The sequence below is a fragment of the Sus scrofa genome, chromosome 13 (assembly GCF_054392235.1).
Source record: "Sus scrofa isolate SSC_HxYL_T2T_F1_AM1 chromosome 13, Sscrofa_HxYL_maternal_Yorkshire_Landrace_v2.0, whole genome shotgun sequence".
Taxonomy (NCBI): Eukaryota; Metazoa; Chordata; class Mammalia; order Artiodactyla; family Suidae; genus Sus; species Sus scrofa.
Genome location: NC_139395.1, coordinates 37,003,990 through 37,028,366, shown reverse-complemented (window position 1 = coordinate 37,028,366; position 24,377 = coordinate 37,003,990). Strand labels below are relative to the sequence as shown.

Genomic DNA, 24,377 nt, shown 5'->3' with positions numbered 1-24,377 from the left:
AGCTGACTACATCCAGGCTTGGGTCCCAGGCTTTGTCTTCTCTCCCCTGCATTGTGAGATCTACTGAAATCCATATTTACCCAAGGTGAATGCTGGCATCAGCACCCACTTTCCCCCCTAGATTAGAATGGTTTTCATTATTTCTGGCCTCTGAATATCTACTTCTTGCCAGTTTAGCAATCCATTATTCATTGTTCTATTTTATGCAGTAATTTTCAGTGTTTTGTACTAGGAAAGAGTCCCAGATAACTGAGCATTTATTTTACTATATTGTCAGAAAGAAAACCTCACTGATTTTTAAATCATTGAATAACCTAAGCATGATGAGAAGCCCTTTAATCTACTAAGAAGTTTCATGTTATTTCAAATCTTTAAAGAGAAGCCAGGATAAACGTGGTGCTCTGGAATTGGGAGGTCAGTCTGGTGTAGAGAAAAAACTTTTGCCATCTCGGCAAGAGTCTATGAAATCAAAGAACTTACTTGGCATCTTTGCTTTGCTTTACTCCAGGATCGGCTGTAGCAAGAACATTTGTAGGAGGGCAGAAGACTATGGCAGGGAAAGACTTTTTTTTTTTTTTTTTTGCTTGTTTATTTATTATTTATTTGTTCGGATGTCTTTGAATTATTTATTCGGTCCTTTAAACTTTTTCAAACCTTTAAAATACTGAAAAGCAAGTCTCCCTTCCCCTCCTTTCCTTTCCTACAATCCCCCTATTCCTAAAGACAGTCCTGTAGCCAGTGTCTTCAAATGCTTCTAGAGTCTATGGATATTTAAGTAAAAGGATTTTTACTTTAGAATATCCCACACATTGTCATGTGCCTCTTTCTGAAACTTACCAATGTACTAGAAATGTTCCATATTGACATGACTTATTATTCTTTTTTTTTAAATTTTTTTCTTTTTAGGGCCACACCCACAGCATATGGAAGGTCCCAGGCCAGGGGTCAAATCAGAGCTGCAGCTGCCGGCCTATACCACAGCCACAGCAACACAGGATCCAAGTCTCATTTGCAACCTATACCACAGCTCACGGCAATACCAGATCCTTAATCCAGTGAGCAAGGCCAAGGATTGAACCCACATCCTCACAGACACTATGTTGGGTTCTTAAGCCTCTGAGTCACAATGGGAACTCCCATGATTCATTTTTCTAACAGCTGCAGGGGTGACCATCCTATGCACGGATTGTAACTGATTGAACAACCTCCCTCCCCCACAGTTGGTGGACCTTGTGGACTATTATTAGACATGATGCTGCTGTGACACAGAAACAACCCAGATACCCAAAAAGAGATAAATGGATAAAAAGATGTGGGGTGTGTATGTGTATATACACACCATACAGTGGAATATTACTCAGCCATAAAAAAGGAATTAAATATTGCCATTTGCAGCAATGTAGATGGACCTAGAGATAATCATATTAAGTGAAGTCAGCCAGAGAAAAACAAATATCATAGGATATCACTTGAATGTGGAATCTAAAAACAATACAGATGTCAGAGTTTCCGTCATAGCTCAGTGGTTAACAAATCCGACTAGGAACCATGAGGTTGTGGGTTCGATTCCTGGCCTCAATCAGGGGGTTAAGGATCTGACATTGCCGTGAGCTGCGGTGTAGGTCGCAGACTCAGCTCGGATCCCATGTTGCTGTGGCTGTGGCGTAGGCCAGTGGCTACAGCTCCAATTAGACCCCTAGCCTGGGAACCTCCATATGCCACGGGTGTGGCCCTAGAGAAGACAAAAAACAAAAACAAAAAACAATACAGATGTATCTATATACAAAACAGAAAAAGACTAACAAATATAGAAAACAAATTTACCCTTACCAAAGGGGAGAGGGAAGGAAGAGGGACAAATTAGGTGTATGGGATTAACAGATACAAAATACTACACACAAAATATATATATGTATGTGTGACTGGGTCACTTTGCTATACTGTAGAAAATTGACAGAGCACTGTAAACCAACTATAATGGAAAAAATAAAAATCATTATTAAAAAAACCAAAATACTATACACAAAATATATAAGCAACAAGGACTTACTCTATAGCATAGAGGATTGATTACATTCAATATCTTATATTAACCTATAATGGAATATAATCAGAAAAAATAATTGAGTCACTATGCTGTACATCTGAAACTAACACAATATTGTAAACTATACTTCATTAAAAAAAAAAAGAGTGCTGCTGTGAACCCTCTGGTACCCATATCTTGTTTCCATGCCAAGCATTTTTGTAAAATAAATTACTAAAGGTGGAATTCTTTAGTCAAGAGGAATGGGCGTTTTAATTGTCATGGTTCTCACTACATTGCTGTGTGATGAAGTTAAGGCAGTTTTACTCCCCAAAGCACTGCATGAGAATGCCAGCCTCCGAGGGCACTTTCTTAATCTACTTCAATCAGTGTGTTCTTACAATTTGTCTAGTGATTGAATTCAACCAGAAAGCCTCTAAGTGAATAATTATTTTATCAAAATAGACTGTGCATTATACATGATGCCTATTACTGAATACAGGAATACCTCTTCACAGATGCAGTTTTATGCACATGTATACATATAGATGTGTGAAAATAGACATATGTCAGATCATCCTGAGCAGGATGATGGAAACCGCATTTAAATAATACATAAAATTAATAAGCTGTTTGTTTATCCTTATGGTGTTAGTCATCACCACTCGTGTAGCTTGTCTGCACACTCTCGGTGGACTAGACCCAGGTGTGGGGAGACACTGGTAGACCTTGCTACTATGGGATTCAATCCCAAGAGGCCTGAAGACACTGCTAATTCCTTGTGAGAGTTGGCTGCACCCCCCCCATTGTCACCCAGATGGTGGCCTCGCTCACATAGCTCTTTTGTGAGCTCCTCCTTGACCCCATGACACAATTTTCTCCCGGGAATCTCACTCATATGACATCTGCTTCTGCCACCGCAGCCTGGGTCCGGCAGTGTGGCGGAGATGCCCATAACTCTCAGGGAAGGGAAGCTCTGAGGGGCCATTGTCACCCTTCTCCAGTGGCCATGTCCTTTTCCATTTCACTTCCATCCCTTCTCTACCCTCAGCTCTAAGCTGGCAGCTCAGCACAACCAATGAAAAAGATATCAGCTTCCCCTTCTTAGTCACCTAGAATTGTGTGACCAATTATACTGCAGGCCCTTCCATAGACTAGAAGGAGGAAAGTCCAATAAGCATCCTTTCCTCAGTCCTCCCTCAGCGGCAACAAGGCAGGAAGATAGACTATCTCCATAGACACTGCCTCCCCTAAAAATGACCTCTTTGTAGTTCCAATCCCCTGAAAACTGTAAGCCCCATAAAGTCAGTTCATCCTCTCTAGATCTTTAGGACTAACTAATAGGTCTTCTCTAGAGTTAACCTAAAAGAACTAAACAATTTGGTTCTTAACAGTGCACAATCTAGGCTATACTGTCTCCATGACTTGGTTGAATCAGCACCTCACACAAGCCTGTTACAAAAGGATGGTGCACAACTTGATATACTGACAAGGAAAAATACCCACGGTTTGTAAAGGAGAAATCCCTAAGTTCTTTAATGTCATGCTCAGGATGACCTGACATATGTACGTTTTCACACATTTATATCCATACATGTGCATAAAAAGAGGTCTGAATGGCATACAGATGGCCAATAGGCACTTGAAAAGATGCTTGACATTGCTAATTATTAGAAAAATGCAAATCAAAAATACACTGAGGTACCACCTCACAGTGCTCAGAACAGCCATCATTAAAAATTCTACAAATTTCAAATGCTGTAGGGGGTGTGGAGAAATGGAAATTTGCTACATAGTGCAGTCACTATGGACAACAGTATGGAGTTTCATTAAAAGAATAAAAATACAACTACCATATGCATCAGCAATCCAAATCCTGGGCATATATATAGAGAAAACCACAAATCAGAAATATACATGCACCACCTATGTTCATAGCAGCATTGTTCACAACGGCCAAGACATGGAAACAACCTAAGTGTTGACAGATGAAAGGATAAAGAAGATATGGTACATGTATATAATGGAATATTACTCAGCCCTAAAAAAGAATGAGATTATTCCCTTTATAGCAACATGGATGCAACTAGAGATTATCATGCTAAGTGAAGTAAAACAGAAAGACAAATACTGTATTATATCACTTACATCTGGAATCTAAAATATGACACAAATGAACCACAAAACAGACTCACAGGAGTTCCCATCATGGCTCAGTGGTTAATGAATCCAACTAGGAACCAAGAGGTTGCAGGTTCGATCCTTGGCTTTGCTCAGTGGGTTAAGGATCCAGTGTTGCCATGAGCCGTGATGTAGGTTGCAGACACAGCTCAGATCTGGCATGGCTCTGGCTGTGGCGTAAGCTGGCAGCTACAGATCTGATTAGACCCCTAGCCTGGGAATCTCCATATGCCACAGGTGCAGCCCTAGAAAAGACAAATAGACAAAAAAACAAAAAAGAATTAAAATGTTTATTCTAAAAAAACAGACGCATAGGCATAAAGAACATACTTGTGGTGGCCAAATGGGAGAAAGAGACAGGAGAGGTTTGATTGGGAGTTTGGGATTAGCAGATGCAAATGATTATATATAGAATGGATAAATAACGAGGTCCACTGTGTAGCACAGAGAACTATATTCAATATCCTGTAATAAAATAGAAAAGAAAGGAAAAAAACGTCTGAGTGAGGAAGTTGGAAGCACAAACTCGTGGGTGCAAGATAGGCTCAAGGATGTGCTCTACAACACAGGAATACAGCCAATGTTTTTTAATAACCAAATGGAGTGTAACCTTTAAAATTATATTAACAATTTTTAATTTTTAAAAAAGAAAAGAGAAGAATAGAAATAATACAGAGATAGTCAATGAAATGGAAAATGAATAAGCAATAAATAAAATTAATAACTTCCCCCCAAAAAAGAGTTCAGGATGTTTACCTGAAACATCCCGTAGTAATGATTACAGTTGAGATTGTGGACTGTTCTCACTGATCCATGTGTCATCTCTGCGTCCATCTATCTATCCTTTTGTACTGTTTCAACTGTCTACAGAGAACGAGAAGTGCACGTAGAAGATGATACATCCATAAGGCCAAAGCATTAATCAAAGTAAAGACTGTTAGAAACAGGGACTTGAACCAGGAGCAGTGCACACAAAGCTGTCTGCCCTCCAAATGAAGAGGGAACTTGGCTTTCAAACAGCAGGGAAAGGAAGTGGAGCCAAACACAGCCCAAGCTGCGCATCTATTGACAGCTCTCTGACTACAGCCCTGGACTCTTTGGAGGGCCCGATGCCCACATCCACTGCCAGCAGAGATTAAGGAGGAGACCAGCCCACCTGTGGAAGGATGTGGTCAGTTGCCAAATGGCTCCTCACAGTACTGTCAATGGAGGGAGAGAAAATTAAAAGGGCCAAGATCATTCCAACACCCGAAAGTCATCCTCCAAATGATTGATGCCTAGCTTAACGCATTTCCTTTTTTTTTTTTTTTTCTTTTTTGGCTGTGCCCATCGTATGTGGAAATTTCCAGGCCAGGGATCGAACCTGTGCCACAGCAGAGACCAGAGCCATAGCAGTGACAACACTGGATCCTTAATCTGCTGCACGAAAAGAGAATTCTGCTTCATGCATTTCTGGATGTCAAATCTTTGGGGTTTTTGTTTTGTTCTTTAGGGCCACACACATGGCATATGGAAGTTCCCAGGCTAGGGGTTGAATCCAAGCTATGGCTGCTGGCCTACACCACAGCCGCAGCAACAGGGGATCCAAGCCACGTCTGTGACCTACACCACAGCTCTCGGCAACACCGGATCCTTAACCCACTGCGTGAGGCCAGGGATTGAACCCGCATCCTCATGGATATTAGTCAGATTCATTTCCTGTGCACCACGATGGGAGCTCCCTGGATATCAATTCTTTAAAAGCTGCCCAACTTTATTTTTATCTAAGACAAACTGCACTTCCACATGGTTTTGAAATCCAGAAAGTTCACAGGAAAGGTAAATACTATCACCAAAACTTCAACAACAACAGCAGGCAGAGATTTGAGCAGATACTTTCCTACTCAAGTATTTCATATGTCAAAAATCCCACAGGTACTGGGTGCAAAATTTCCAACCTGCTTCCATGTTCAAAGCAATGCTTTTTCCAGAGATCCAAATTTAGGGAAACTGCTCTAAGTAACAACCATCAATGTTAGAATAGGTAATGCCAAGTTGTTCAAACATGTCTCACCTCAATTTATTTATTTATTTATTTATTTATTTAGTCTTTTTGCTATTTCTTTGGGCCGCTTCCGTGGCATATGGAGGTTCCCAGGCTAGGGGTCTAATCAGAGCTGTAGCCACCGGCCTACACCAGAGCCACAGCAACGTGGGATCCGAGCCGCGTCTGCAACCTACACCACAGCTCACGGCAACGCTGGATGGTTAACCCACTGAGCAAGGCCAGGGATGGAACCCGCAACCTCATGGTTCCTAGTCGGATTCGTTAACCACTGCGCCATGACGGGAACTCCTCACCTCAATTTAAATATTAAAACTAGCAAGTCACCTGTCAAAACAGTAACAATTTTAAAATGACGATATTTCTAGGAGGCAGTTTAAGGCTCTGGTGTTCATAATGCCAGTGTGGTGGGCTGTCAGCCGTATAGCCTGCTGCTGCCCCCTAACAATCCCACCAACTGGGAGGCTTAAACAACAGAAATGTATTTTCTCACAGTTTTGAAGGCTGAGAGGCCAAGAGCAAGGTGACATCAGGGTTTGTGTCTGTGAGAGCTGACCAGACACAGAGCCTGGGGTTGCAGATAGCTGCTTTCTTGATGTGAGTTGCACAACCGCTTCCTTGTGCAAACACATGTAGAGCGAGGCAGCTCTCTGGTCTTTTCTTATAAGGACACTAATCCTATCAGGGCCTCACCCCGCTCTTATGACCTCATTTAAATTTAATTACTTCCTTTCTCCAAATACAGCCACATTGGGGGTTAGGACTTCAACACATGAATTTTGGGAGGACACATACATTGAGCTGCAACATCATGTAGGTCCCCTGGAAAAGCTACTTAACCTCTCCGAGTCTCAGTTTCCCTATTTGTAAAGAGAGGATCACAGAGGGCTGTTGTGCAGATTAAGTGAGATATGCCTCAGAAAGTACATTGTAGAGTGTTTGGCACATGGGAATCGAGTGATAAATGTCAGCAATTTAATGTCATTATTATGCAATTTGTTTTGCTCTTAGAAAAATAGCTATTTTCATCTGGAATAAAAAGGAAAAAAAATCTAAAATCCTGTTCTGGAAGGGACTTCATTGTTAAGTGGCTTAAAAGTTCAAGACCTCATGTTCCCACATGCTTCAGGTGCAGCCTGTGGAACGCAGGCTGAGACGTAAACCACAGCAGGGCAGCCATGACCTCATCCTCATGTCCACGGCCCACACCAGATGGGCTTTGTTCTCTGCAATCACTCCAATAAATTGTCAAATCTCTCACCATCTTCCCAGACATGAGCCACTGGTGGAGGCTCCTGAAATGTCTGCTTCCAGGGTTTAAATGCAGTGCATTCAGTGTGTGTATGTGTGTCTGCGTCTGTCTGTCTGTGTGTACCTGTGTGTCTATGTGTGTCTGTCTCTGTGTGTGTGTGTCTGTCTGTGGTGTGTCTATGTGCACATGCATGCACATGCATGCCAATAAAAGAGTTTCACTTCAATATCATTTGGATGCAATGGAGCATTCGCAAACTAAGTACCCAGAACTGAATGTATCAGGAGTCAGCTGCCAGAATGGAGTGCATTTCAAAACTAGGAATGAGTTGAGGGTGATAAAGGGGAGGATGAAGCTACAAGAGAAGTGGAAGTTGACCCCCAATGGAAGTTATATTTAACAAGACATTTGAAACATGAACAGTGGAGGCTATAGTTATATATCCAATCTGCTGCCCAGTTTAGCCTCATGTCACCAAGAACTTTACGGAAACCCACACAGGTCTGAAGGACCAGGGCCATGCCCTCCTCCCTTTGGGCTCTTACTGTATTTAAATTGCATCCTAGATTGTGACATTCTGAGATTGTTTCTGTATTTCAGATACGCTTGAGATAAACCGGGAATCGAGCAATATTTTGTAGGACAGCCCTGATGATTTTTTTTTCTGTCTGCATCTGTGAGCATCAGCCCCTCTCCACACTCACAACAATCCAGCCAAGACTTAAAGGTAGGCTTCTCCTCCAACCGCTGAGAGAAGGGAGGGTGAGTGAAGACTCAACCCTCAACATCTGTACAGCTGCGGAAGACCTCCCATCTTCTTGGCTGCCCGAGTCAGCTGCCACCAAGCCTGGCTCCCTGGGCTCGGACCCTCTTCCAACAGTCCCTCACCTGCCCTCCTCTCCTTCCCCTCCTTCACCAAACCTTCCATCTCTAAAACCTCTCTCCTGGGTGTGGAGAAAAAGGAACCCTCCTAGATTGTTGGTGGGAATGTACATTGGTGTAGCCACTATGGAGAACAGAATGGAAGGTCCTTAAAACACTAAAAATAGAACTGTCACGTCATCCAGAAATCCCACTCCTGGACACATATATGGAGAAAACTGTAATTTGAAAAGATACATGCACTCCAATGTTCATGGCAGCACTATTCACAGTAGCCAAGACATGAAAGCAACTTAAATGTCCAACAACAGACGAACAGATAAGGAAGATGTGGTGCATATTTACAAAGGAATATTAGCCATAAAAGAAGAATGAAATACTGCCATTTGCAGAAACATGGATTGACCTAGAGATTATCATTTTGAGTGAAGAAAGCCAGGCAGAGAAAGACAAATATCATATGATATCACTTACATATGGAATCTTTTAAAAATGATATAAACAAACTTATCTATGAGACAGAAATAGAAAACAAATTTATGGTTACCAAAGGGGAAATAAAGGATAAATTAGGAGTTTGGGATTAACACACACACGCACACTATATAAAATAAATAACAGGAGTTCCCGTCCTGGCTCAATGGTTAACGAATCCGACTAGGAACCATGAGGTTGCAGGTTCAGTCCCTGGCCTCCCGCTCAGTGGGTGAAGGATCCGGCATTGCCATGAGCTGTGGTGTAGGTCGCAGTCGAGGCTCGGATCCCACACTGCTGTGGCTGTGGCATAGGCCAGCAGCTACAGCTCTGATTAGATCTCTAGCCTGCTCTGTATGCCACGGGTGCAGCCCTAGAAAAGACTAAATAAATAAATAAATGAACAAATAAATAAAATAACAGGGAGTTTCCATCATGGAGGAGCGGAAACAAAACTAACTAGTATCCTTGAGGATGCCAGTTCGATTCCTGGCGTCGATCAGCGGGTTAAGGATCCAGTGTTGCTGTGAGCTCTGATGTAAGTCACAGACGGGGCTCAGATCCTGCGTGGCTGTGGATGTGGCATAGGCTGGAAGCTGTAACTATGATTCGACCGCTAGCCTGGGAAACTCCATATGCCACAGGAGCGGCTCTAAAAGGCAAAAAAAAAAAAAAAAAAAAAAAAAAAACCCAAAACCCTAATGGTATTGCACCGGGAACTATACTCAATATTTTCTAATAACTCATATGGGAAAAGAACCTGAAAAAAGTGTGTGCGTGTGCGTGTGCATGTACATGTGTGTGTGTGTGTAAATATACTACATAACTTTGCTATAAACCTGAAACTAATATACATTGTAAATAAACTATATTTCAGTTAAAAATTTTTTTTTAGATAATACAAAGCCCTGTCCTCTACAAGCATATGAACAACAACAAACATTTCCCCTACAGGAGGTGACACAGTGAAAGGAAAGAACATGGCAGGAGCTGGGCCATCAGACCACTTGGGTTGAAATCCTAGCTCTGCCCTTGACAAGTCAGGGATCGAACATCCAGCATTTCTCTACCTCCCTGAGACTCTGCTTCCTAGACTTTAAAACAATGTCTTGGATTAAATATTTAGTCTTATTGACTGTCCAGCATCATGAAAAACCTTCTCCAGCTTAAGCCCACCCATTCCAAGTCAAAAGTTAGAAGCTCATTTTCGCAGCATCTCTTGTAGCCAGGGTCCAGGCATGTGAGTAGTTTCCACCAATCAAAGAGGATCCTACCAGACTTGAATCAGCAGCCCGAACTAGAAGAAGTGGCCTCTGTGTGGCCACCACCAGAGAAGTGGCAGTGGCAGAGATAGTGTCCTAAGGGTGGCAACACTGGCCTCACTGGCAGGGCAAATTGGGGTCCTCCAAGCCTGGTTTCCAGACCTTCCTGAAGATTCTATGAATCACTTAATAACTTCAATAAATTCCTCTCCTGCTTGAACTAGCCACAGGGGCCCCACTGCTTCTAAAACATGTTCCAGAAATTAGTGGTCTGCTTGCTTATGTAACACCCATTCAGTTGCCTCTGGGTGCTTGAGAAAGAGTAGTTTAAAGGCAACAGAAATAAAAGCAAAAATAAACCAATGGGACCTCATCAAACTTACAACCTTTTGCACAACAAAGGAAACCTTTAAAAAAAAACCCAAAAAAAGAATGGAATGGGAGAAAATAATTTCAAATGATACAACTGACAAGAGCTTAATCTCTAAAATTTACAAACAACTTGTACAACTCAACAGCAAAAAAGCCAACAACCCAATTGAAATATGGGCAAAAGACCTGAATAGACTGTTCTCCAAAGAAGATATACAGATGGCCAATAAGCACATGAAAAATTGTTCAACATCACTGATTATTAGAGAAATGCGAATCACAACTACTGTGAGATACCACCTCACACCAGTCAGAATGGCCATCATTAACAAGTCGACAAATAACAAATGCTAGAGAGGGTGTGGAAAAAAGGGAACCCTCCTGCACTGTTGGTGGGAATGTAAATTGGTACAACCACTATGGAAAACAGTATGGAGGTACCTTCGAAAACTATGCATAGAACTACCACATAACCCAACATTCCCACTCTTGGGCACATATCCAGAGAAAACTTTCCTTGAAGAAGACACATGCACCCACATGTTCATTGCAGCACTATTCACAATAGCCAAGATATGAAAACAACCTAAATGTCCATCAACAGATGAATGGATTAAGAATATATGGTACTGGAGTTCCCCTCGTGGCACAGCAGAAACGAATCCAACTAGGAACCATGGGGTTTGCAGGTTTGATCCCTGGCTTCACTCAGTGGGTTAGGGATCCGGCATTGTTGTGGCTGAGGTGTAGGCTGGCAGCTACAGCTCCAATTCGACCCCTAGCCTGGGAACCTCCATATGCCGTGGAAGCGGCCCTAAAAATACAAGACCAAAATAATGAGGGTGGTACAACCACTATGTACCAGCCATAAACAAGACCAAAATAATGCCATTTGCAGAAACATGGACGGAACTAGAGACTCTTATACTAAGTGAAGTTGGTCAGAAAGAGAAAGAAATACCATATGATATCACTTACATCTGGAATCTAATATACAGCACAAATGAACCTTACCACAGAAAAGAAAATCATGCACTTGGGGAACAGACTTTTGGTTGACAAGGGGGAGAGGAGAGAGTGGGATAATCTGAGAGTCTGTGGTTAAGAGATGCAAACTACTGCCTTTGGAATGGATAAGCAATGAGATCCTGCTGTATAACACAGGGAAATATATCCAGTCACTTGTGATGGAACATGATGGAGGATCATGTGGGAAAATGAATATATATATATATGTGCGTGTGTGTGTGTGTATCTGTATATGTATGTATGACTGGGTCACTTTGCCGTACAGTAGAAATGGATGGAACACTGTAAATCAACTATAATGGAAAAAATAAAAATCATAAAATTAAAAAAAGAAAAAGTAGTTTAAAGGTCCTATCAAAGACTAAGGAACGTTGGCCACATCTTTGTTCCAGTACGTTAAGATGTAAATAGGTCGTTTGTCCTCTAGGAACTAACTTGCCATCCTGTCAGTAGGGAGCAGTTTTTTGTCTTGATTTGTTTTGACTTTCTTGTTTTCCTCCTTTGGTTGGGGTTAATTTGGTTTGAATTTGGTTTTGGTCTTTTCATTTTATTTTATTTGCTTTTTTAAAGGGCTGCACCCGCAGCATATGCAGGTTCCTAGGCTAGGGGTCGAATGGGAGCTACAGCTGCCGGCCCAGGCCACAGCAACACAGGATCCGAGCCACATCTGTGGCCTATACCAGAGCTCACGGCAACACTAGATCCTTACCCCACCGAGCAAGGTGAGGGATCGAACCCATAACCTCATGGTTTCTACTGGGATTTGTTTCTGTTGTACCACAATGAAAACTCCTGAATTTGGTTTTTTAATGGAATGCTTCCTTTTGTCATAGTCTGTTGTAGCCTCTCTGATTCAGACAGGGGTGAGTCCCATCAGAGGCATGGCTCTCCGTCCACGAAACGGGAGCCAACACTCAGAAAGGCACGATCTGCTACGTGCCACAGCTACTGCTCAGAACACCTGCTCCCATCTCAGTGCTGATTTTTCGCTGTAGGAGGATGTGGGTGTTTTTAGTGAGGAAAGGTGATAGAGAGAGGGTGTGTTTGGTACAGTGAAGAAGATGCGCTTTGAACCCAGAAATCCACGTAGGGGGTGGAGGGACCACTAGGCTACCAACAACCAACAGTCACATTTAGGAGCGGGAGCTTAGGGAAGAAGAGCCAACTGCACGTGCAAGACTCATTTCTGGTTAAAGATAAAAGATGATGTAAGTCAAAGCCCAAAGGTCAAGTCTTTCCCTAAAAAGCTTCAATGACTGGAGTCAGCTTTCTGGGTTTCAATCTCAGCTCCAACATCTACTGATAGTAGAAAAACCAGCCAACCAACCAACCAACAAATTACTTTACCTCTTTGAGATTCGGTCTCCCATCTATAAAATGGGGATGAGGGAGTTCCCTTCGTGGCTCAGTGGTTAACAAACCCGACTAGGATTCACGAGGATGCAGGTTTGATCCCTGTCCTTGCTTGGTGGGTTGGGGATCTTGTGTTGCTGTGAGCTGTGGTGAAGGTTGCAGACGTGCCTTGGATTTGGTGTTGCTGTGGCCAGTGGCTCTAGCTCTGATTTGACCCCTAGGCTGGGAACTTTCATATGCCTCAGGTGTGGTCCTAAAAAACAAAAAGTAATAAAATAAAATAGGGATGATAATAGTACTTACTCATGGACTTATTAGCCAGATGGACATGATGTGACTAGAACAATTCCTGGCATGTCAAAAGCCTCAACCTATGTTGGTGGTGGTAGCAGAAGAAGTTGTTGCTGTTGTTTGTCATCTGCCAATGTGGAAGGAGAGCTACCGAGATCTGTGTCCCAGAACATGAGACTACTAAGTGCTTGAGCTGTACCGGTGAACAAGCGTGCCCTTCCAGAGAGCAGTCTAGTGAGGAAAGCTAATGACAAACAGTAGGAAAGGGGTTGAAGGAGTTCCCGCTATGGCCTATTGGATTAATGATTAAGCTTGTCTCTGTGTTCCATCCCTGGACGGGTACAGTGGGCCAGGATCTGGTGTTGCTGCAGCTATGGTGTAGGTTGCAACTCTGGCTCAGATTTGATTCCTGGCCCAGGAACTTCCATGTGCCATGGGTGCCATCAGAAAAAAAAACAGAACAAAACAAAAACAAAACCATAAGGGGTTGAAAAGGGGGAGATGACTGGTAAGAGTGCTTTAGGAACAAAGAGGATGGGTCCTTGAGGGGATGGAAAGGGGGCCCTGATAGCGCCCCTAAAGCAGCATCTCAATTGATCCTAAATGTTAAGAGGGGTGTAGTGCAGGCAAGAAATTGGGATAAAGGAGATGGTCATTGGAGGAATGCGAGAGGTTAAGGGAAGGGTTTTAAAAATGCAGCAGAGATGGGGCAAGCTTAAACAAGAGAGGGAAATGGGGGTGAGGGGAGCAGGGATAAAGAAAAGAAACACCAGAACCCAGAAGGATGTAAAGGAGCTGTGGATGAAGTGTGCAGGAAACATGCTCTGGGGCTCTGTCGGAAGCAGAATGTGCTCTTGGCAAGTGTCCAATTAGTTTAAAAACAAGGAAATTGGGGCCCAGAACACAGGCTCAAGATCACGCATGGAGACAGTGGGATCAGAGCAGTAATCTCCCAAACCTGGCTACACTTACGTATTTACCATGGGAAATGGAATCCGACATCAAAATATCTGACCCATATTTACTGAGCACTTAGTATACGCCAAGTGTTTGGGTTACCTACTGCTGCATAACAAACTGTCCCACAATTTAATAGCTTAAAATAGCCATTTTATTATATCTCATACTTTTGTGGGGCAGGAAATTGGGCAGGCCGCAGCTGGGCTGTTTCATGTGACATCATGTGAGGGTCTCAGTGGTACTCAGCTGGCAGCTGAGCTTGTTTGAAGGGTCCAAGATGGCTTTACTCACAGGCCTGGTGCTCTGATGAGGACTGAGAGGCTGGGCTCCGCTAGAACTGGTAACCGTAGCATGAACATGCAGTCTCTCCAGCACAGACAGATGCCCAGATTTTCATTTCTAGAAATGGCCATGTGTTACTCTTCTGCTTCTCCCAAAAAAATGCAAACATCAAAGTTTGCACAGCAAGTTGTCATGACAACATTTGGCATAGGTAGTCTGTACAGGTGGCCTTTTAAATACTGAGATTGTTCTGCAGATGCAAATATTGCCCACAGGTTCTTTTCAGGTTAGACAACTAAGCATTAGTTATAGCCTCTCCTCCTGTCACAAGGCTCTAGAAATGAGACAAATGTGTTTTTTATCCATAAGAACATTGGAAAATTGGAAGGGATTTCTTTTAGATAAGAAATCTTTAGGAGTTCCCGTCGTGGCGCAGTGGTTAACAAACCCGACTAGGAACCATGAGGTTGTGGGTTTGATCCCTGGCCTTGCTCAGTGGGTTAAGGATCCGGTGTTGCCGTGAGCTGTGGTGTAGATTGCAGACGCGGCTCGGATCCCACATTGCTGTGGCCCTGGCATAGGCTGGTCCTACAGCTCCGATTAAACCTCTAGCCTGGGAACCTCCACATGCCGCGGGAAGCGGCCCCAGAACAGGCAAAAAGACAAAAAAAAAAAAAAGAAAAAGAAAGAAATCTTTAAAATCCCTGAAATATAGAAAGCAGTCTAATCAGATTATAAAAGGAATCCTATACTTAGGCATACATGGGAAAGAACTCTTGCATAGACATGGAGGTTAGGCAGTGGCTCCAACAATGCTCAAAGCCCGAAGTTATCAGAGAGCAGAAAAGGAGCAGCTCTGAGCACCAGACAGGGAATGAGCTGAGACACCAGACTGGGAGCTGTCAGGTCAGCACGCCCTGTCCCCACTGTCCCTTGGATTAGGCAGCAGTGTTAGAGGTGTCTGTCTCCATGTAGGACCAAGGGGTAGGAGTCTTTAGACAGAGACATGGTCCCAGGTGGCTGGCCACTCCAGGGAGGAGTGAGGAGTTCCTGCCTCCAAAGAAGTACCCCCACTTGGCCCTGTGCTGACTCTCTCTCCTCATTCTGGTGGTGGGCACAACATGCAGAGACTAGCCAATAAAAGTCCTCAAATACATGAATCCTCAGCTAAGGATCACGAAGCAGTTGTGCAAGAAGATACACGCACCCTAATGTTCATTGCAGGATTATTTACAATAGCCAAGACATGGAAGCAACCTAAATGTCCATAGACAGAGGAATGGATAAAGAAGATATGGTATAGGAGTTCCTGCTGTGGCACAACAGTATTGGCAGCGTCTCTGCAGCACCAGGACACAGTTTGATCCTAGGCCTAGCACAGTGGGTTAAAGGATCTGATGTCACCGAGCTGCAGTGTAGGTCACAACTGTGGTTCAGATCTGACCCCTGGCTTGAACTGCACATGCCAAGAAGGAAAAAGAAAAAAAAAAAAAAAGGTGTGGTACATATATACAATGGAATATTACTCAGCCATAAAAAAGAATGGAATAACGCCATTTTCAGCAACGTGGATGGACCTAGAGATGATCATACTAAGTGAAATAAGTCAGAGAGAGAAAACCAAATCTTATATCACTTATACATGGAATCTAATAAAAATGATATAAAAGAACTTATTTACAAAACAGAAACAAACTCACAGATTTTGACATTGAACTTATAGCTACCAAAGGGAAAATCATGAGGGGGGAGAGATAAATTATGAGGGTGGGATTAACACATACCTGCTACTATACATAAAATAGATAAACAACAAGGATCCAGTGTACGGCACAGGAAAATCTACTCAAAATTTTATAATAACCCATATGGGAAAAAAGAATGGATATATATACATACATACCTATAAATGTGTGTGTCTCTGTGTGTACATAACTGAATCACTGTGCTGTACACCTGAAACTAATATAACATTGTAAGTCAATTATACTCCAATAAAAATTTGTTTAAAAGATACCACACTCTTAAGTGGAACACGTATGCTAAGGAAACAGAGACTGAGCTGCACTGAATAATTACTGTTCTCACGGAGATGCAAGACCACCATGTTGTAAACATGATGAATGCTACTTATACTAAACATTTGATTAAAAAAGTCAACATATAGGCTGGACAGTAGAAAAAGTTGCCAACGAGCAAATTTGTGATTTATAAAATCAAACAAATGAATTCTTCCAGAATGTACCTAAGATTTTAAAAATATGAAATAGAAGTTAAGAAATGTGGAAGCTGGACTTCACCGGAGTTAAAAAATTTCTGTCCTTTAGGAGACATCGTTGAAGAATGAAAGAGCGAATGAAAATATAAGCCCAGACTTGGGGAAAATCTTCGTAAAGACGTTCCATTAAAAGATTTGTATCTAATAAGTAAAAAGAACTCTCAAAACTTAATAAAAAACAACTCATTTAAAAATGTGCAAATCATTTGAACAAACACTTAACTAAAGAACATATGTAGATGAGGGGAGTTCCCGTTGTGGCTCAGTGAAAATGAATCTGACTAGTATCCATGAGGACGCAGGTTTGATCCCTGGCCTCATTCAGTGGGTTGAGGATCTGGCATTGCCACGAGCTGTGGTGTAGGTCACAGATGTGGCTCGGATCCTGAGTTGCTGTGGCTGTGGCATAGGCCAGCAGCCATAGCTCCAATTCAACCCCTAGGCTGGGCACCTCCATATGCCATGGATGTGGCCCTAAAAAAAAAAAGACACACACACACATATATATGTATATGAAAACATACTCAAAAAATATATATGTATGAAAACATACTCAATATTATTAGTCATTAGGGAAATGCAAATTAAACCATAAGGAAATTTGATATCACTTACATACTGATTAGGACAGCAAAAATTTATAAGACTGACCATACAAAGTGCTGGTGAGGAGGAACTGGAACTCTCATACATTGCTGGTGGGAATGTGAAATAGGGCAGTTACTGTGAAAAACAGTTCAATAATTTCTTTAAAAGTTTAACGTGATAGCTACCCTATGATCTAGCCCTTTCATGCTTAGGTATTTATCTATGAGAAAAGAAGCTTACGTCATACAAAGACGTGACCACGACCATTCATAGCAACTTTATTTGTAATAGCTTCAAACTGGGAACAACCTACATGTGCACCTATAGGTGAGCAGATAAATAAACTTGCGGCAGATTCATAAGTTAAATACCACTCAGTCACATAAAGGAACAAACAGGAATGAATCTCAAAAAGTGATGCTGAGTGACAGAAGGCAGCCAAAGAAGAGGACCTCCTCTATGACCTCATTTGCATAAAGCTCTACAAAGTGCAACTAATTCATGGTGACAGAAAGCAGATCAGTGGTCGTCCGGGATCAAGGGTGGGAAGGACAGGATGGAGAAATTACAAAGGGGGCACCAGGAAACTTTTGGAAGTAATGGAGATGTTCACTATTTTGATTGTGGTGATGGTTTCACGAGTATAGACAGGTCAAAACTTAACAAGCTGTATGGTTTAAATATGTATAGTTTATTGTATATCAATTATACCTCAATAAGGCCATTACTATGTAAACATACTATCTATCTATGTACACACATATATACAGAATGTTTCTCAAATGTATTTGACCGTGACCCCTTTCCCCTGCTCACCTGTTACCTGGTCTGCAGAAGCATGCCAGATGCAATGAGGCAGACCTAGGACTGATCCCAGTTCTGCCCTCACACTGGCTATGTGCCCTTAAGTAAGTGATTCACACTTTCAGAACCTCAGTTTTCTCATCTGTAAAACGGAGCTATGGCAAGGATTAAAGCAGTCAGTGTCAAATGCCCACCACATAGCAAGGTCTTAAAAAACTTGAGTTCACTAATTACCCCAGAAATCAAACTAACCATTTTGATGGCTTTCCCAGTTGCGTTACCTTTATTTGGAACTAAAGAAACCAGCCTCCGTCATCTAAAGTCCAAAGGTCTGAGGGAAGAGACACTGAAATGCTTAGTACTGCCCTGCAGGCCCATCTGCTCTGCATTAGCTAGTGTTCTTCTGTTTATTATTCCTGGTGTTAAATCTCCTCCAATTCTTGTGTGAAGAGTTCGGACACACAATAACCTCTTTATCACATTTTCAAAATCTGGGCCCATACTGGAAAGTTTACACCTTTTTCTTGTTGCCATTGTTTCCATGTGGATTCGGATTTCTGAAAAAGACACTCAGAGTGTTTTACTGGAAACATTTGTGTGTAAGCTGGATGCAGACAAATACCATCAAAGAATGAAAATGAGATGTCAGAGGAATTAGAACCATACCACGTGGTCTCTGTGTCGTTCTCCAGCTGTAGTTTTGCAAAGAGGACCCTAGGCTGAGGCTGGTGGTCATGAGCCAGGCTTATCAGCCCCCTCCATTGGCCTCTCTCCTTTGAGGGTAGAAACTGAGTAATATCAAAAAGAGAAACAGAAACACGCCAACGTTAGGGTATAGAATAGAAAGTATACATAATTCTGTAAAAATAAATATAATAATACTGGCAACATTTACTCAGCTTTATTTGTGTGCCATGCGTCATTCTCCCAGTTCTATTTTATTTAAACCTCACGACAAGACCATGAGTTAGGTATAGAACCATAAGGACTCCTTCAAGTCACAAGTGACAAAAAAATTCACCTCAACCTCACTCATAAAGGAACTTTTATTGGACATGTCAATTAAAAACCCAGATTGAGGAGTTCCCACTGTGGTGCAGTTAAGGATCTGGCTTGTCTCTGTGGAGGTGCCAGTACAATCCCCGGCCCGGCACAGTGGGTTAAGGATCCAGTATAGCAGCAGCTGTGGTGTAGGTCACAGCTCCAGCTTGGATTTGATCTCTGGCTGGAGAATTTCCATATGCTGCTGGTGTGGTAGAAAAAGAAAAAAACATCCAGATTTAGTCCTGGCTTCAAGTAGGACTTGATCCACCAACTCCGAAAGATATACCCAAAGACTCAGATTCTCTCCCTCTTTTTTCTACCTTTTTATTGGCTTTCTCTTTGGGACTGTTGCAGTCAACTGGAAAGTTCCAGTATTTCCCATGGTGGCAAAATGGCTGCAGCTGTGCCAGACCTCACATCCTCTACCATGTCACTCAGAGAAAGAGAGCAACTCCAGAATTCATTTTCTCTCATTGATCCCAAATGGGTCATGCGTCCATCCCTGAACAGATCACTGTGACGGGGGAGACGACAGAGGTAGATGAGTAAGAGAGGTTAATTGGATTACACCTTGGTGGTAGTGTGGGGTGACCCATACCCAGGATCTAGCAGTGTGGACGATCCCAACAAAAGTCCTAGGATGAGAAATTGGGAGAGGTGGTTTCTCAAGGGAAAATTGGGATAAGCTTGATCAGAAAAGGGAAACTGGATGCTGGAGACACACTCAGCCAATGCCAATCCTAATATTCATCTATTCATTACAAAAATTTTCATATACAATTTAGGGGCTGGTGTTACATGAGGGAAAAAACAAAAACCAAACATCCCTGTGGCTGATGCTGCAGATGCCCCCACTGCATGCCCCTTAACCTCCTGCTACCACGTGGACAATTCCCATTTTTCCTTTTCCACCTAAAGACTTTCTCTGGCACTAAGGAAGCTTGGTCAGACCATTCTCAAGGCTGCCTGGATGGCCTAGAGGTTTAATGCCCTTGGAGCAACCTGCAGCCAACAAGGGACAGGACTTGGTGACTGATATTCCAGTTCTTCTGTTTCTACATAGGGAATCTCTGAAGCTGGTTTGACAGGGCTTCTTAGAGGATCTCCAATGCTGACCCCAGCTGCCTACAGCAGTGGTGAGCTGACTGATATGTGCGTTATTTGTTTACTCCCTTCCTTATCTCTCTTCCCTAATTCCCTCTCCTATATCCCTCGGGATCACCTCTCAAACAAACAACCTGCATCAGAGCCCCTGTCTCAGGATCTGCTTTCAGTGGAGCCGAAGTCCAGATGACCCCTGCCTTTGTGGGCTTACATTCTGATGGCAGAGAGAGACGGGTAGTAAACAAAATAAATAAGCCAACTATATAACATTAGAGGGAGACAGACATTAGGGAGAAAGATAAGGCAGATAAGGGACAGAGTGCCAGGGTGGGTGTGGGGCTGATATTTTACACAGGGCTCCAGGAAGGCCTTGAAGAAGAGGTGACATGTGATTCAAGACCAAAGAAGATCCATCAGTCAGGTCAGGCTGCATTCTGCTAAGTTGACAAATAAGCCCTAGACTGCAGTGGCTTAGAGTTTCATTTTCCACAGAGATGACATGTCCATTGCGGGGCAGCAGGGGACTTTGCCCTATGTCTTAGCAGCCAGCTGAAGAATCTTTGCTGGTCGTTATGGAAGACAGAAATTCTGGAAGGTCTCACACACAAAATCAAGTAAAAGTTTAGGTCTGAACTTTTCAGTTCTCCTAAGTCATGTCCAGAACTGGTCATAGGGCCTCACCAACCACAGAGAATAATGGATATATGATTTACCAAGTGCCTGGGTGGTAGAGAGTTGACAATAGTTTGAAGACAGACCTAATAACCCCACAGTCTAACTTTCAGACAAAATACACTTACCTTCTCCCTATGGGGAAGCTGTATCAATCAGTGCAGCAAATTCAAAGCCAGTCAGAAGATGATTTGTTTCTGCATCAGGTTTGTTATAGTCTCTCTTGATCCAGAGACCTGTGAACTAAAATGGCAAGTTGTCTGAACCCATCATTCAACATATAATGTCCATCTTTCAACAAAAATTACAAGACATACTGAAGGACACAATACAGTTTGAACAGAATAAGCATCAGAATCAGACTCAGATACAACAGGCATGTTGCAATGATCAGACTAAGAGTTGAAAATATCTATGATTAATATGCTAGGGGCTCTAATGGAAGAAGTAGAAAACAATTATAGATTATAGATGGGTAATATAAGCAGAAAGATGGAAATTTCAAGAATTTTTTTTTTAATGCTAACAATCAAAAATACGTAACAGAAGGAATTCTTGTTGTGGATGAGGGGGCTATGAACTCAATTAATATCTATGAGGATGCAGATTCGATCCCTGGCCTCACTCAGTGGGTTAAGGACCTGTTGTTGCTGAGAGCCGTGGCGTAGGTTGCAGGCGCAGCTCAGGCTCAGATTTGGCATTGCTGTGGCTGTGGTGCAGGCCAACAGATATAGCTCTGATTTGACCCCTGGACTGGGAACCTCCATATGCTGAAGGTGAGGCCCTAAAACACCAAAAAAAGAACCAAAACCATAACAAACCTACCACAGTTGGGGACTTCAACACCCCTCCATCAGAAATGATGGGTCCTGGAGTTTCTAGGTGGTGCAGAGGGTTAAGGAGCCAATGTTGTCACCGCTGCAGCACAGGTTCCATCCCTGGCCCCATCCCATGTCATGGGTGTGGCCAAAAAAAGAAATGGATGCACCCAGCAGGCAGAAAATCAGCAAGGACATAGCTGAATTTCAAAGCACCAAGATGCCAATTCCAAAAGGGAACAATAGGAGACGCAGAGCAGGAAGAATGTTTCATGAGTGGACCCAAGTTTTGGTCCCTTGGAGAGGCTCCCAGAACACTGTTTTCTGGGCTCCTGGTCCTGTACTCTGGGAGACGCTTCCTTCCACATTGTCCTCCTCAGCTATATCTGGGTTAGGCTTTAGAGAATCTATGCTCCCTGGGTGCTACACCAGGACGCAAACCCTGTGCCACATCCCAGATTCCTTTGATAGTGTTCCTCACCCACAGTTTTAGGAATCCACCCTGAAAATATCCTTCCAAAGTGTAAAACAATGTATACACAATGTCATTAGCCACAGCCCTCTCTGTAATAGCAACTCAACTGGAAACAATTCAAATGTTCACCACTAGGGGTCTGGTTGAAACAAATTACATTCATACAATGAAATTCTGCTCCAACTGTAAAAAGAATGAGGAAGTTTTCTGTGAACTGGAGTGATCGCCAAAATACACCGTTAAGTGAAAAAGCAAGATACGGAACAATGCATATAGTATGTCAACTTCAGTGTAAGAAAAAGGGGGGATAAATATATATGCTAATTTTTGCCAAAAGAAACACTGAAAAATGGGCTAGAGATCGATGAGAGGGAAATGAGATTTCTTTAAGGATACCTTTAAATATTATTTTGACTTTGAACTGCATAAATATTTACCATATTCAAAAATAAAATTAAACCAGAGTTCCCTGGTGGTTCAGTGGGTTAAGGATCTAGCATTGTGATGGCTGTGGCTCAGGTCACTGCAGTGTCACAGGTTGGATCCCTGGCCCAGGAACTTATGCATGCTGCAGAGCAGCACAAAAATCTTATTATAAAAATAAAGTTAAATTATAAAGTAAAAAATGCAAACTCCCAAATTGAAGTCAGAGCTCCAAGGAGTCAGTGACCATTAGGAATGATGAGCAAGGAAGAGAGGAAAGTCTTTAACTGATAGGGGGTCATGTGAAAGGAGTAGGTTTGGAGGGATTGAGATTCAATCTGGGACATGCTAAGGTCAAGATGCAATTAGACAGCTGAGTGGAGATATTGAAAGGGCAGTTGTTTGAGTCTGGGGACCAGGGAGGTGATATAAAATGCAGATATAAAATGTTCATTGCTGGGAGTTCCTGCTATGGCACAGTGGGTTAAGGACCTGGTGTGGCTGAAGCTGTGCATAAGTCACAGCTGTAGCTCAGATTTGACCCCTGGCTTGAGAACTTCCATATGCTGTGGGTATGGCCAAAAAAAAAGAAAAAGAAATAAACATTAAAAATTAAAAAAAAAATAAAATGAGGAGTTCCCGTTGTGGCTCAGCAGGTTAAGAACCCAACTAATACCCATGAGGATGCAGGTTCGAGCCCTGGCCTTGCTCAGTGGGTTAAGGATCCATTGCTGTGGCTGTGGTGTAGGCTGGCAGCTGTAGCTCTGATTTGACCCCTAGCCTGGCACTCTCCATATGTTCCAGGTGCAGCCCTAAAAAGCAAAAAATAAATATATAAATAAATAATAAAAAATAAAATGAGTATCACTGGCACTCGTTTAAGTGGGTACTTAAAGCCAGAAGACAGGATGAGATCACTGAGGGGATGCAGATAAGAAAGAGGAACAGCCTGGAGCCTGAACCCCAGGGCTCTAGGTTGTGAGAGGTCAAGGAAGCAATGATGCCCCAGCCAGTGAGGTGGAACAAGTGGATTCCAAGTGAGGGGAGGGTTTCCCGGAGGAGAAAGGCACCAGCTGTGCCATCACGTAGAGACCCACTGAGACCACCTGCCATAGTGAGGGACCCAGGAGTTTCCGAGCAGGGGGTTTAAGGGGAATGGAAGCAAACTTACGAGGGACAGTGAGTATAGATATCTCTTTTTAAAGTGTTCCCTAAAAAAGAGTAGAGAAATGGGGCAACGGATGGGGGAAGATGCGAAATCTGAGAGCTTTCTATTTTAAGGCAGGAGCGGTACAGCCTGTGTCCAGCAGTGGGGGTGGTCCAGCAGTGAGGGGAAAACACAATGGCCAGAGAAACAGTGTAATTATATAACCTCTAAGAAGAGGAAACCGACACTTTGAGAGGTAATCAGCAGAGGCTGGAACAGCGACCTGTCTAGGTCACTGGGCAGGATGTGACCCCCACTGGCAATCCCACCATGTTCCCAGGACCACAGCCTCTGGCTTTGCCCATAAACGGCCTCAGACCTGTGAACAGCTGCTGCCTCCCAGGGACAATCAAAGCGAAACCGCCCCCATCAATCAGTGCCTGGATTAGATATGAAAGGCTGAGGCCCCGCCAACAAGTTCCAGTCTGACGGCTGCCAGGGAAGATCAGGAGGCTCTTGAGCCCAAGCTGGCCCCTGCTTCCCCCAAACCTGAGAGCAGTCACATAGCTCATACACACACCGTCCAGCCCAAGGTCAGAGGACAGAGGACTCCATG

The 24,377-nt window shown here is 42.9% G+C and overlaps 1 non-coding gene across 2 annotated transcripts in view; it reads right to left on the bottom strand.

The window, feature by feature from the left end:
- APRG1 (APRG1 tumor suppressor candidate) overlaps positions 1-24,377 on the bottom strand; it is a 44,941-nt gene that overhangs the window by 10,093 nt on the left and 10,471 nt on the right. The window contains exons 3-5 of one of the 2 annotated variants that reach the window (XR_014822743.1): positions 21,027-21,141; positions 19,443-19,636; positions 18,745-18,866 (exon numbers count right to left, since the gene is read on the bottom strand). This is a non-coding gene — a transcript (APRG1 tumor suppressor candidate). Of the gene's footprint in view, positions 1-18,338; positions 18,636-18,744; positions 18,867-19,442; positions 19,637-21,026; positions 21,142-24,377 lie in introns of those variants that run through there. The other variant, XR_014822744.1, reaches the window with a different exon arrangement.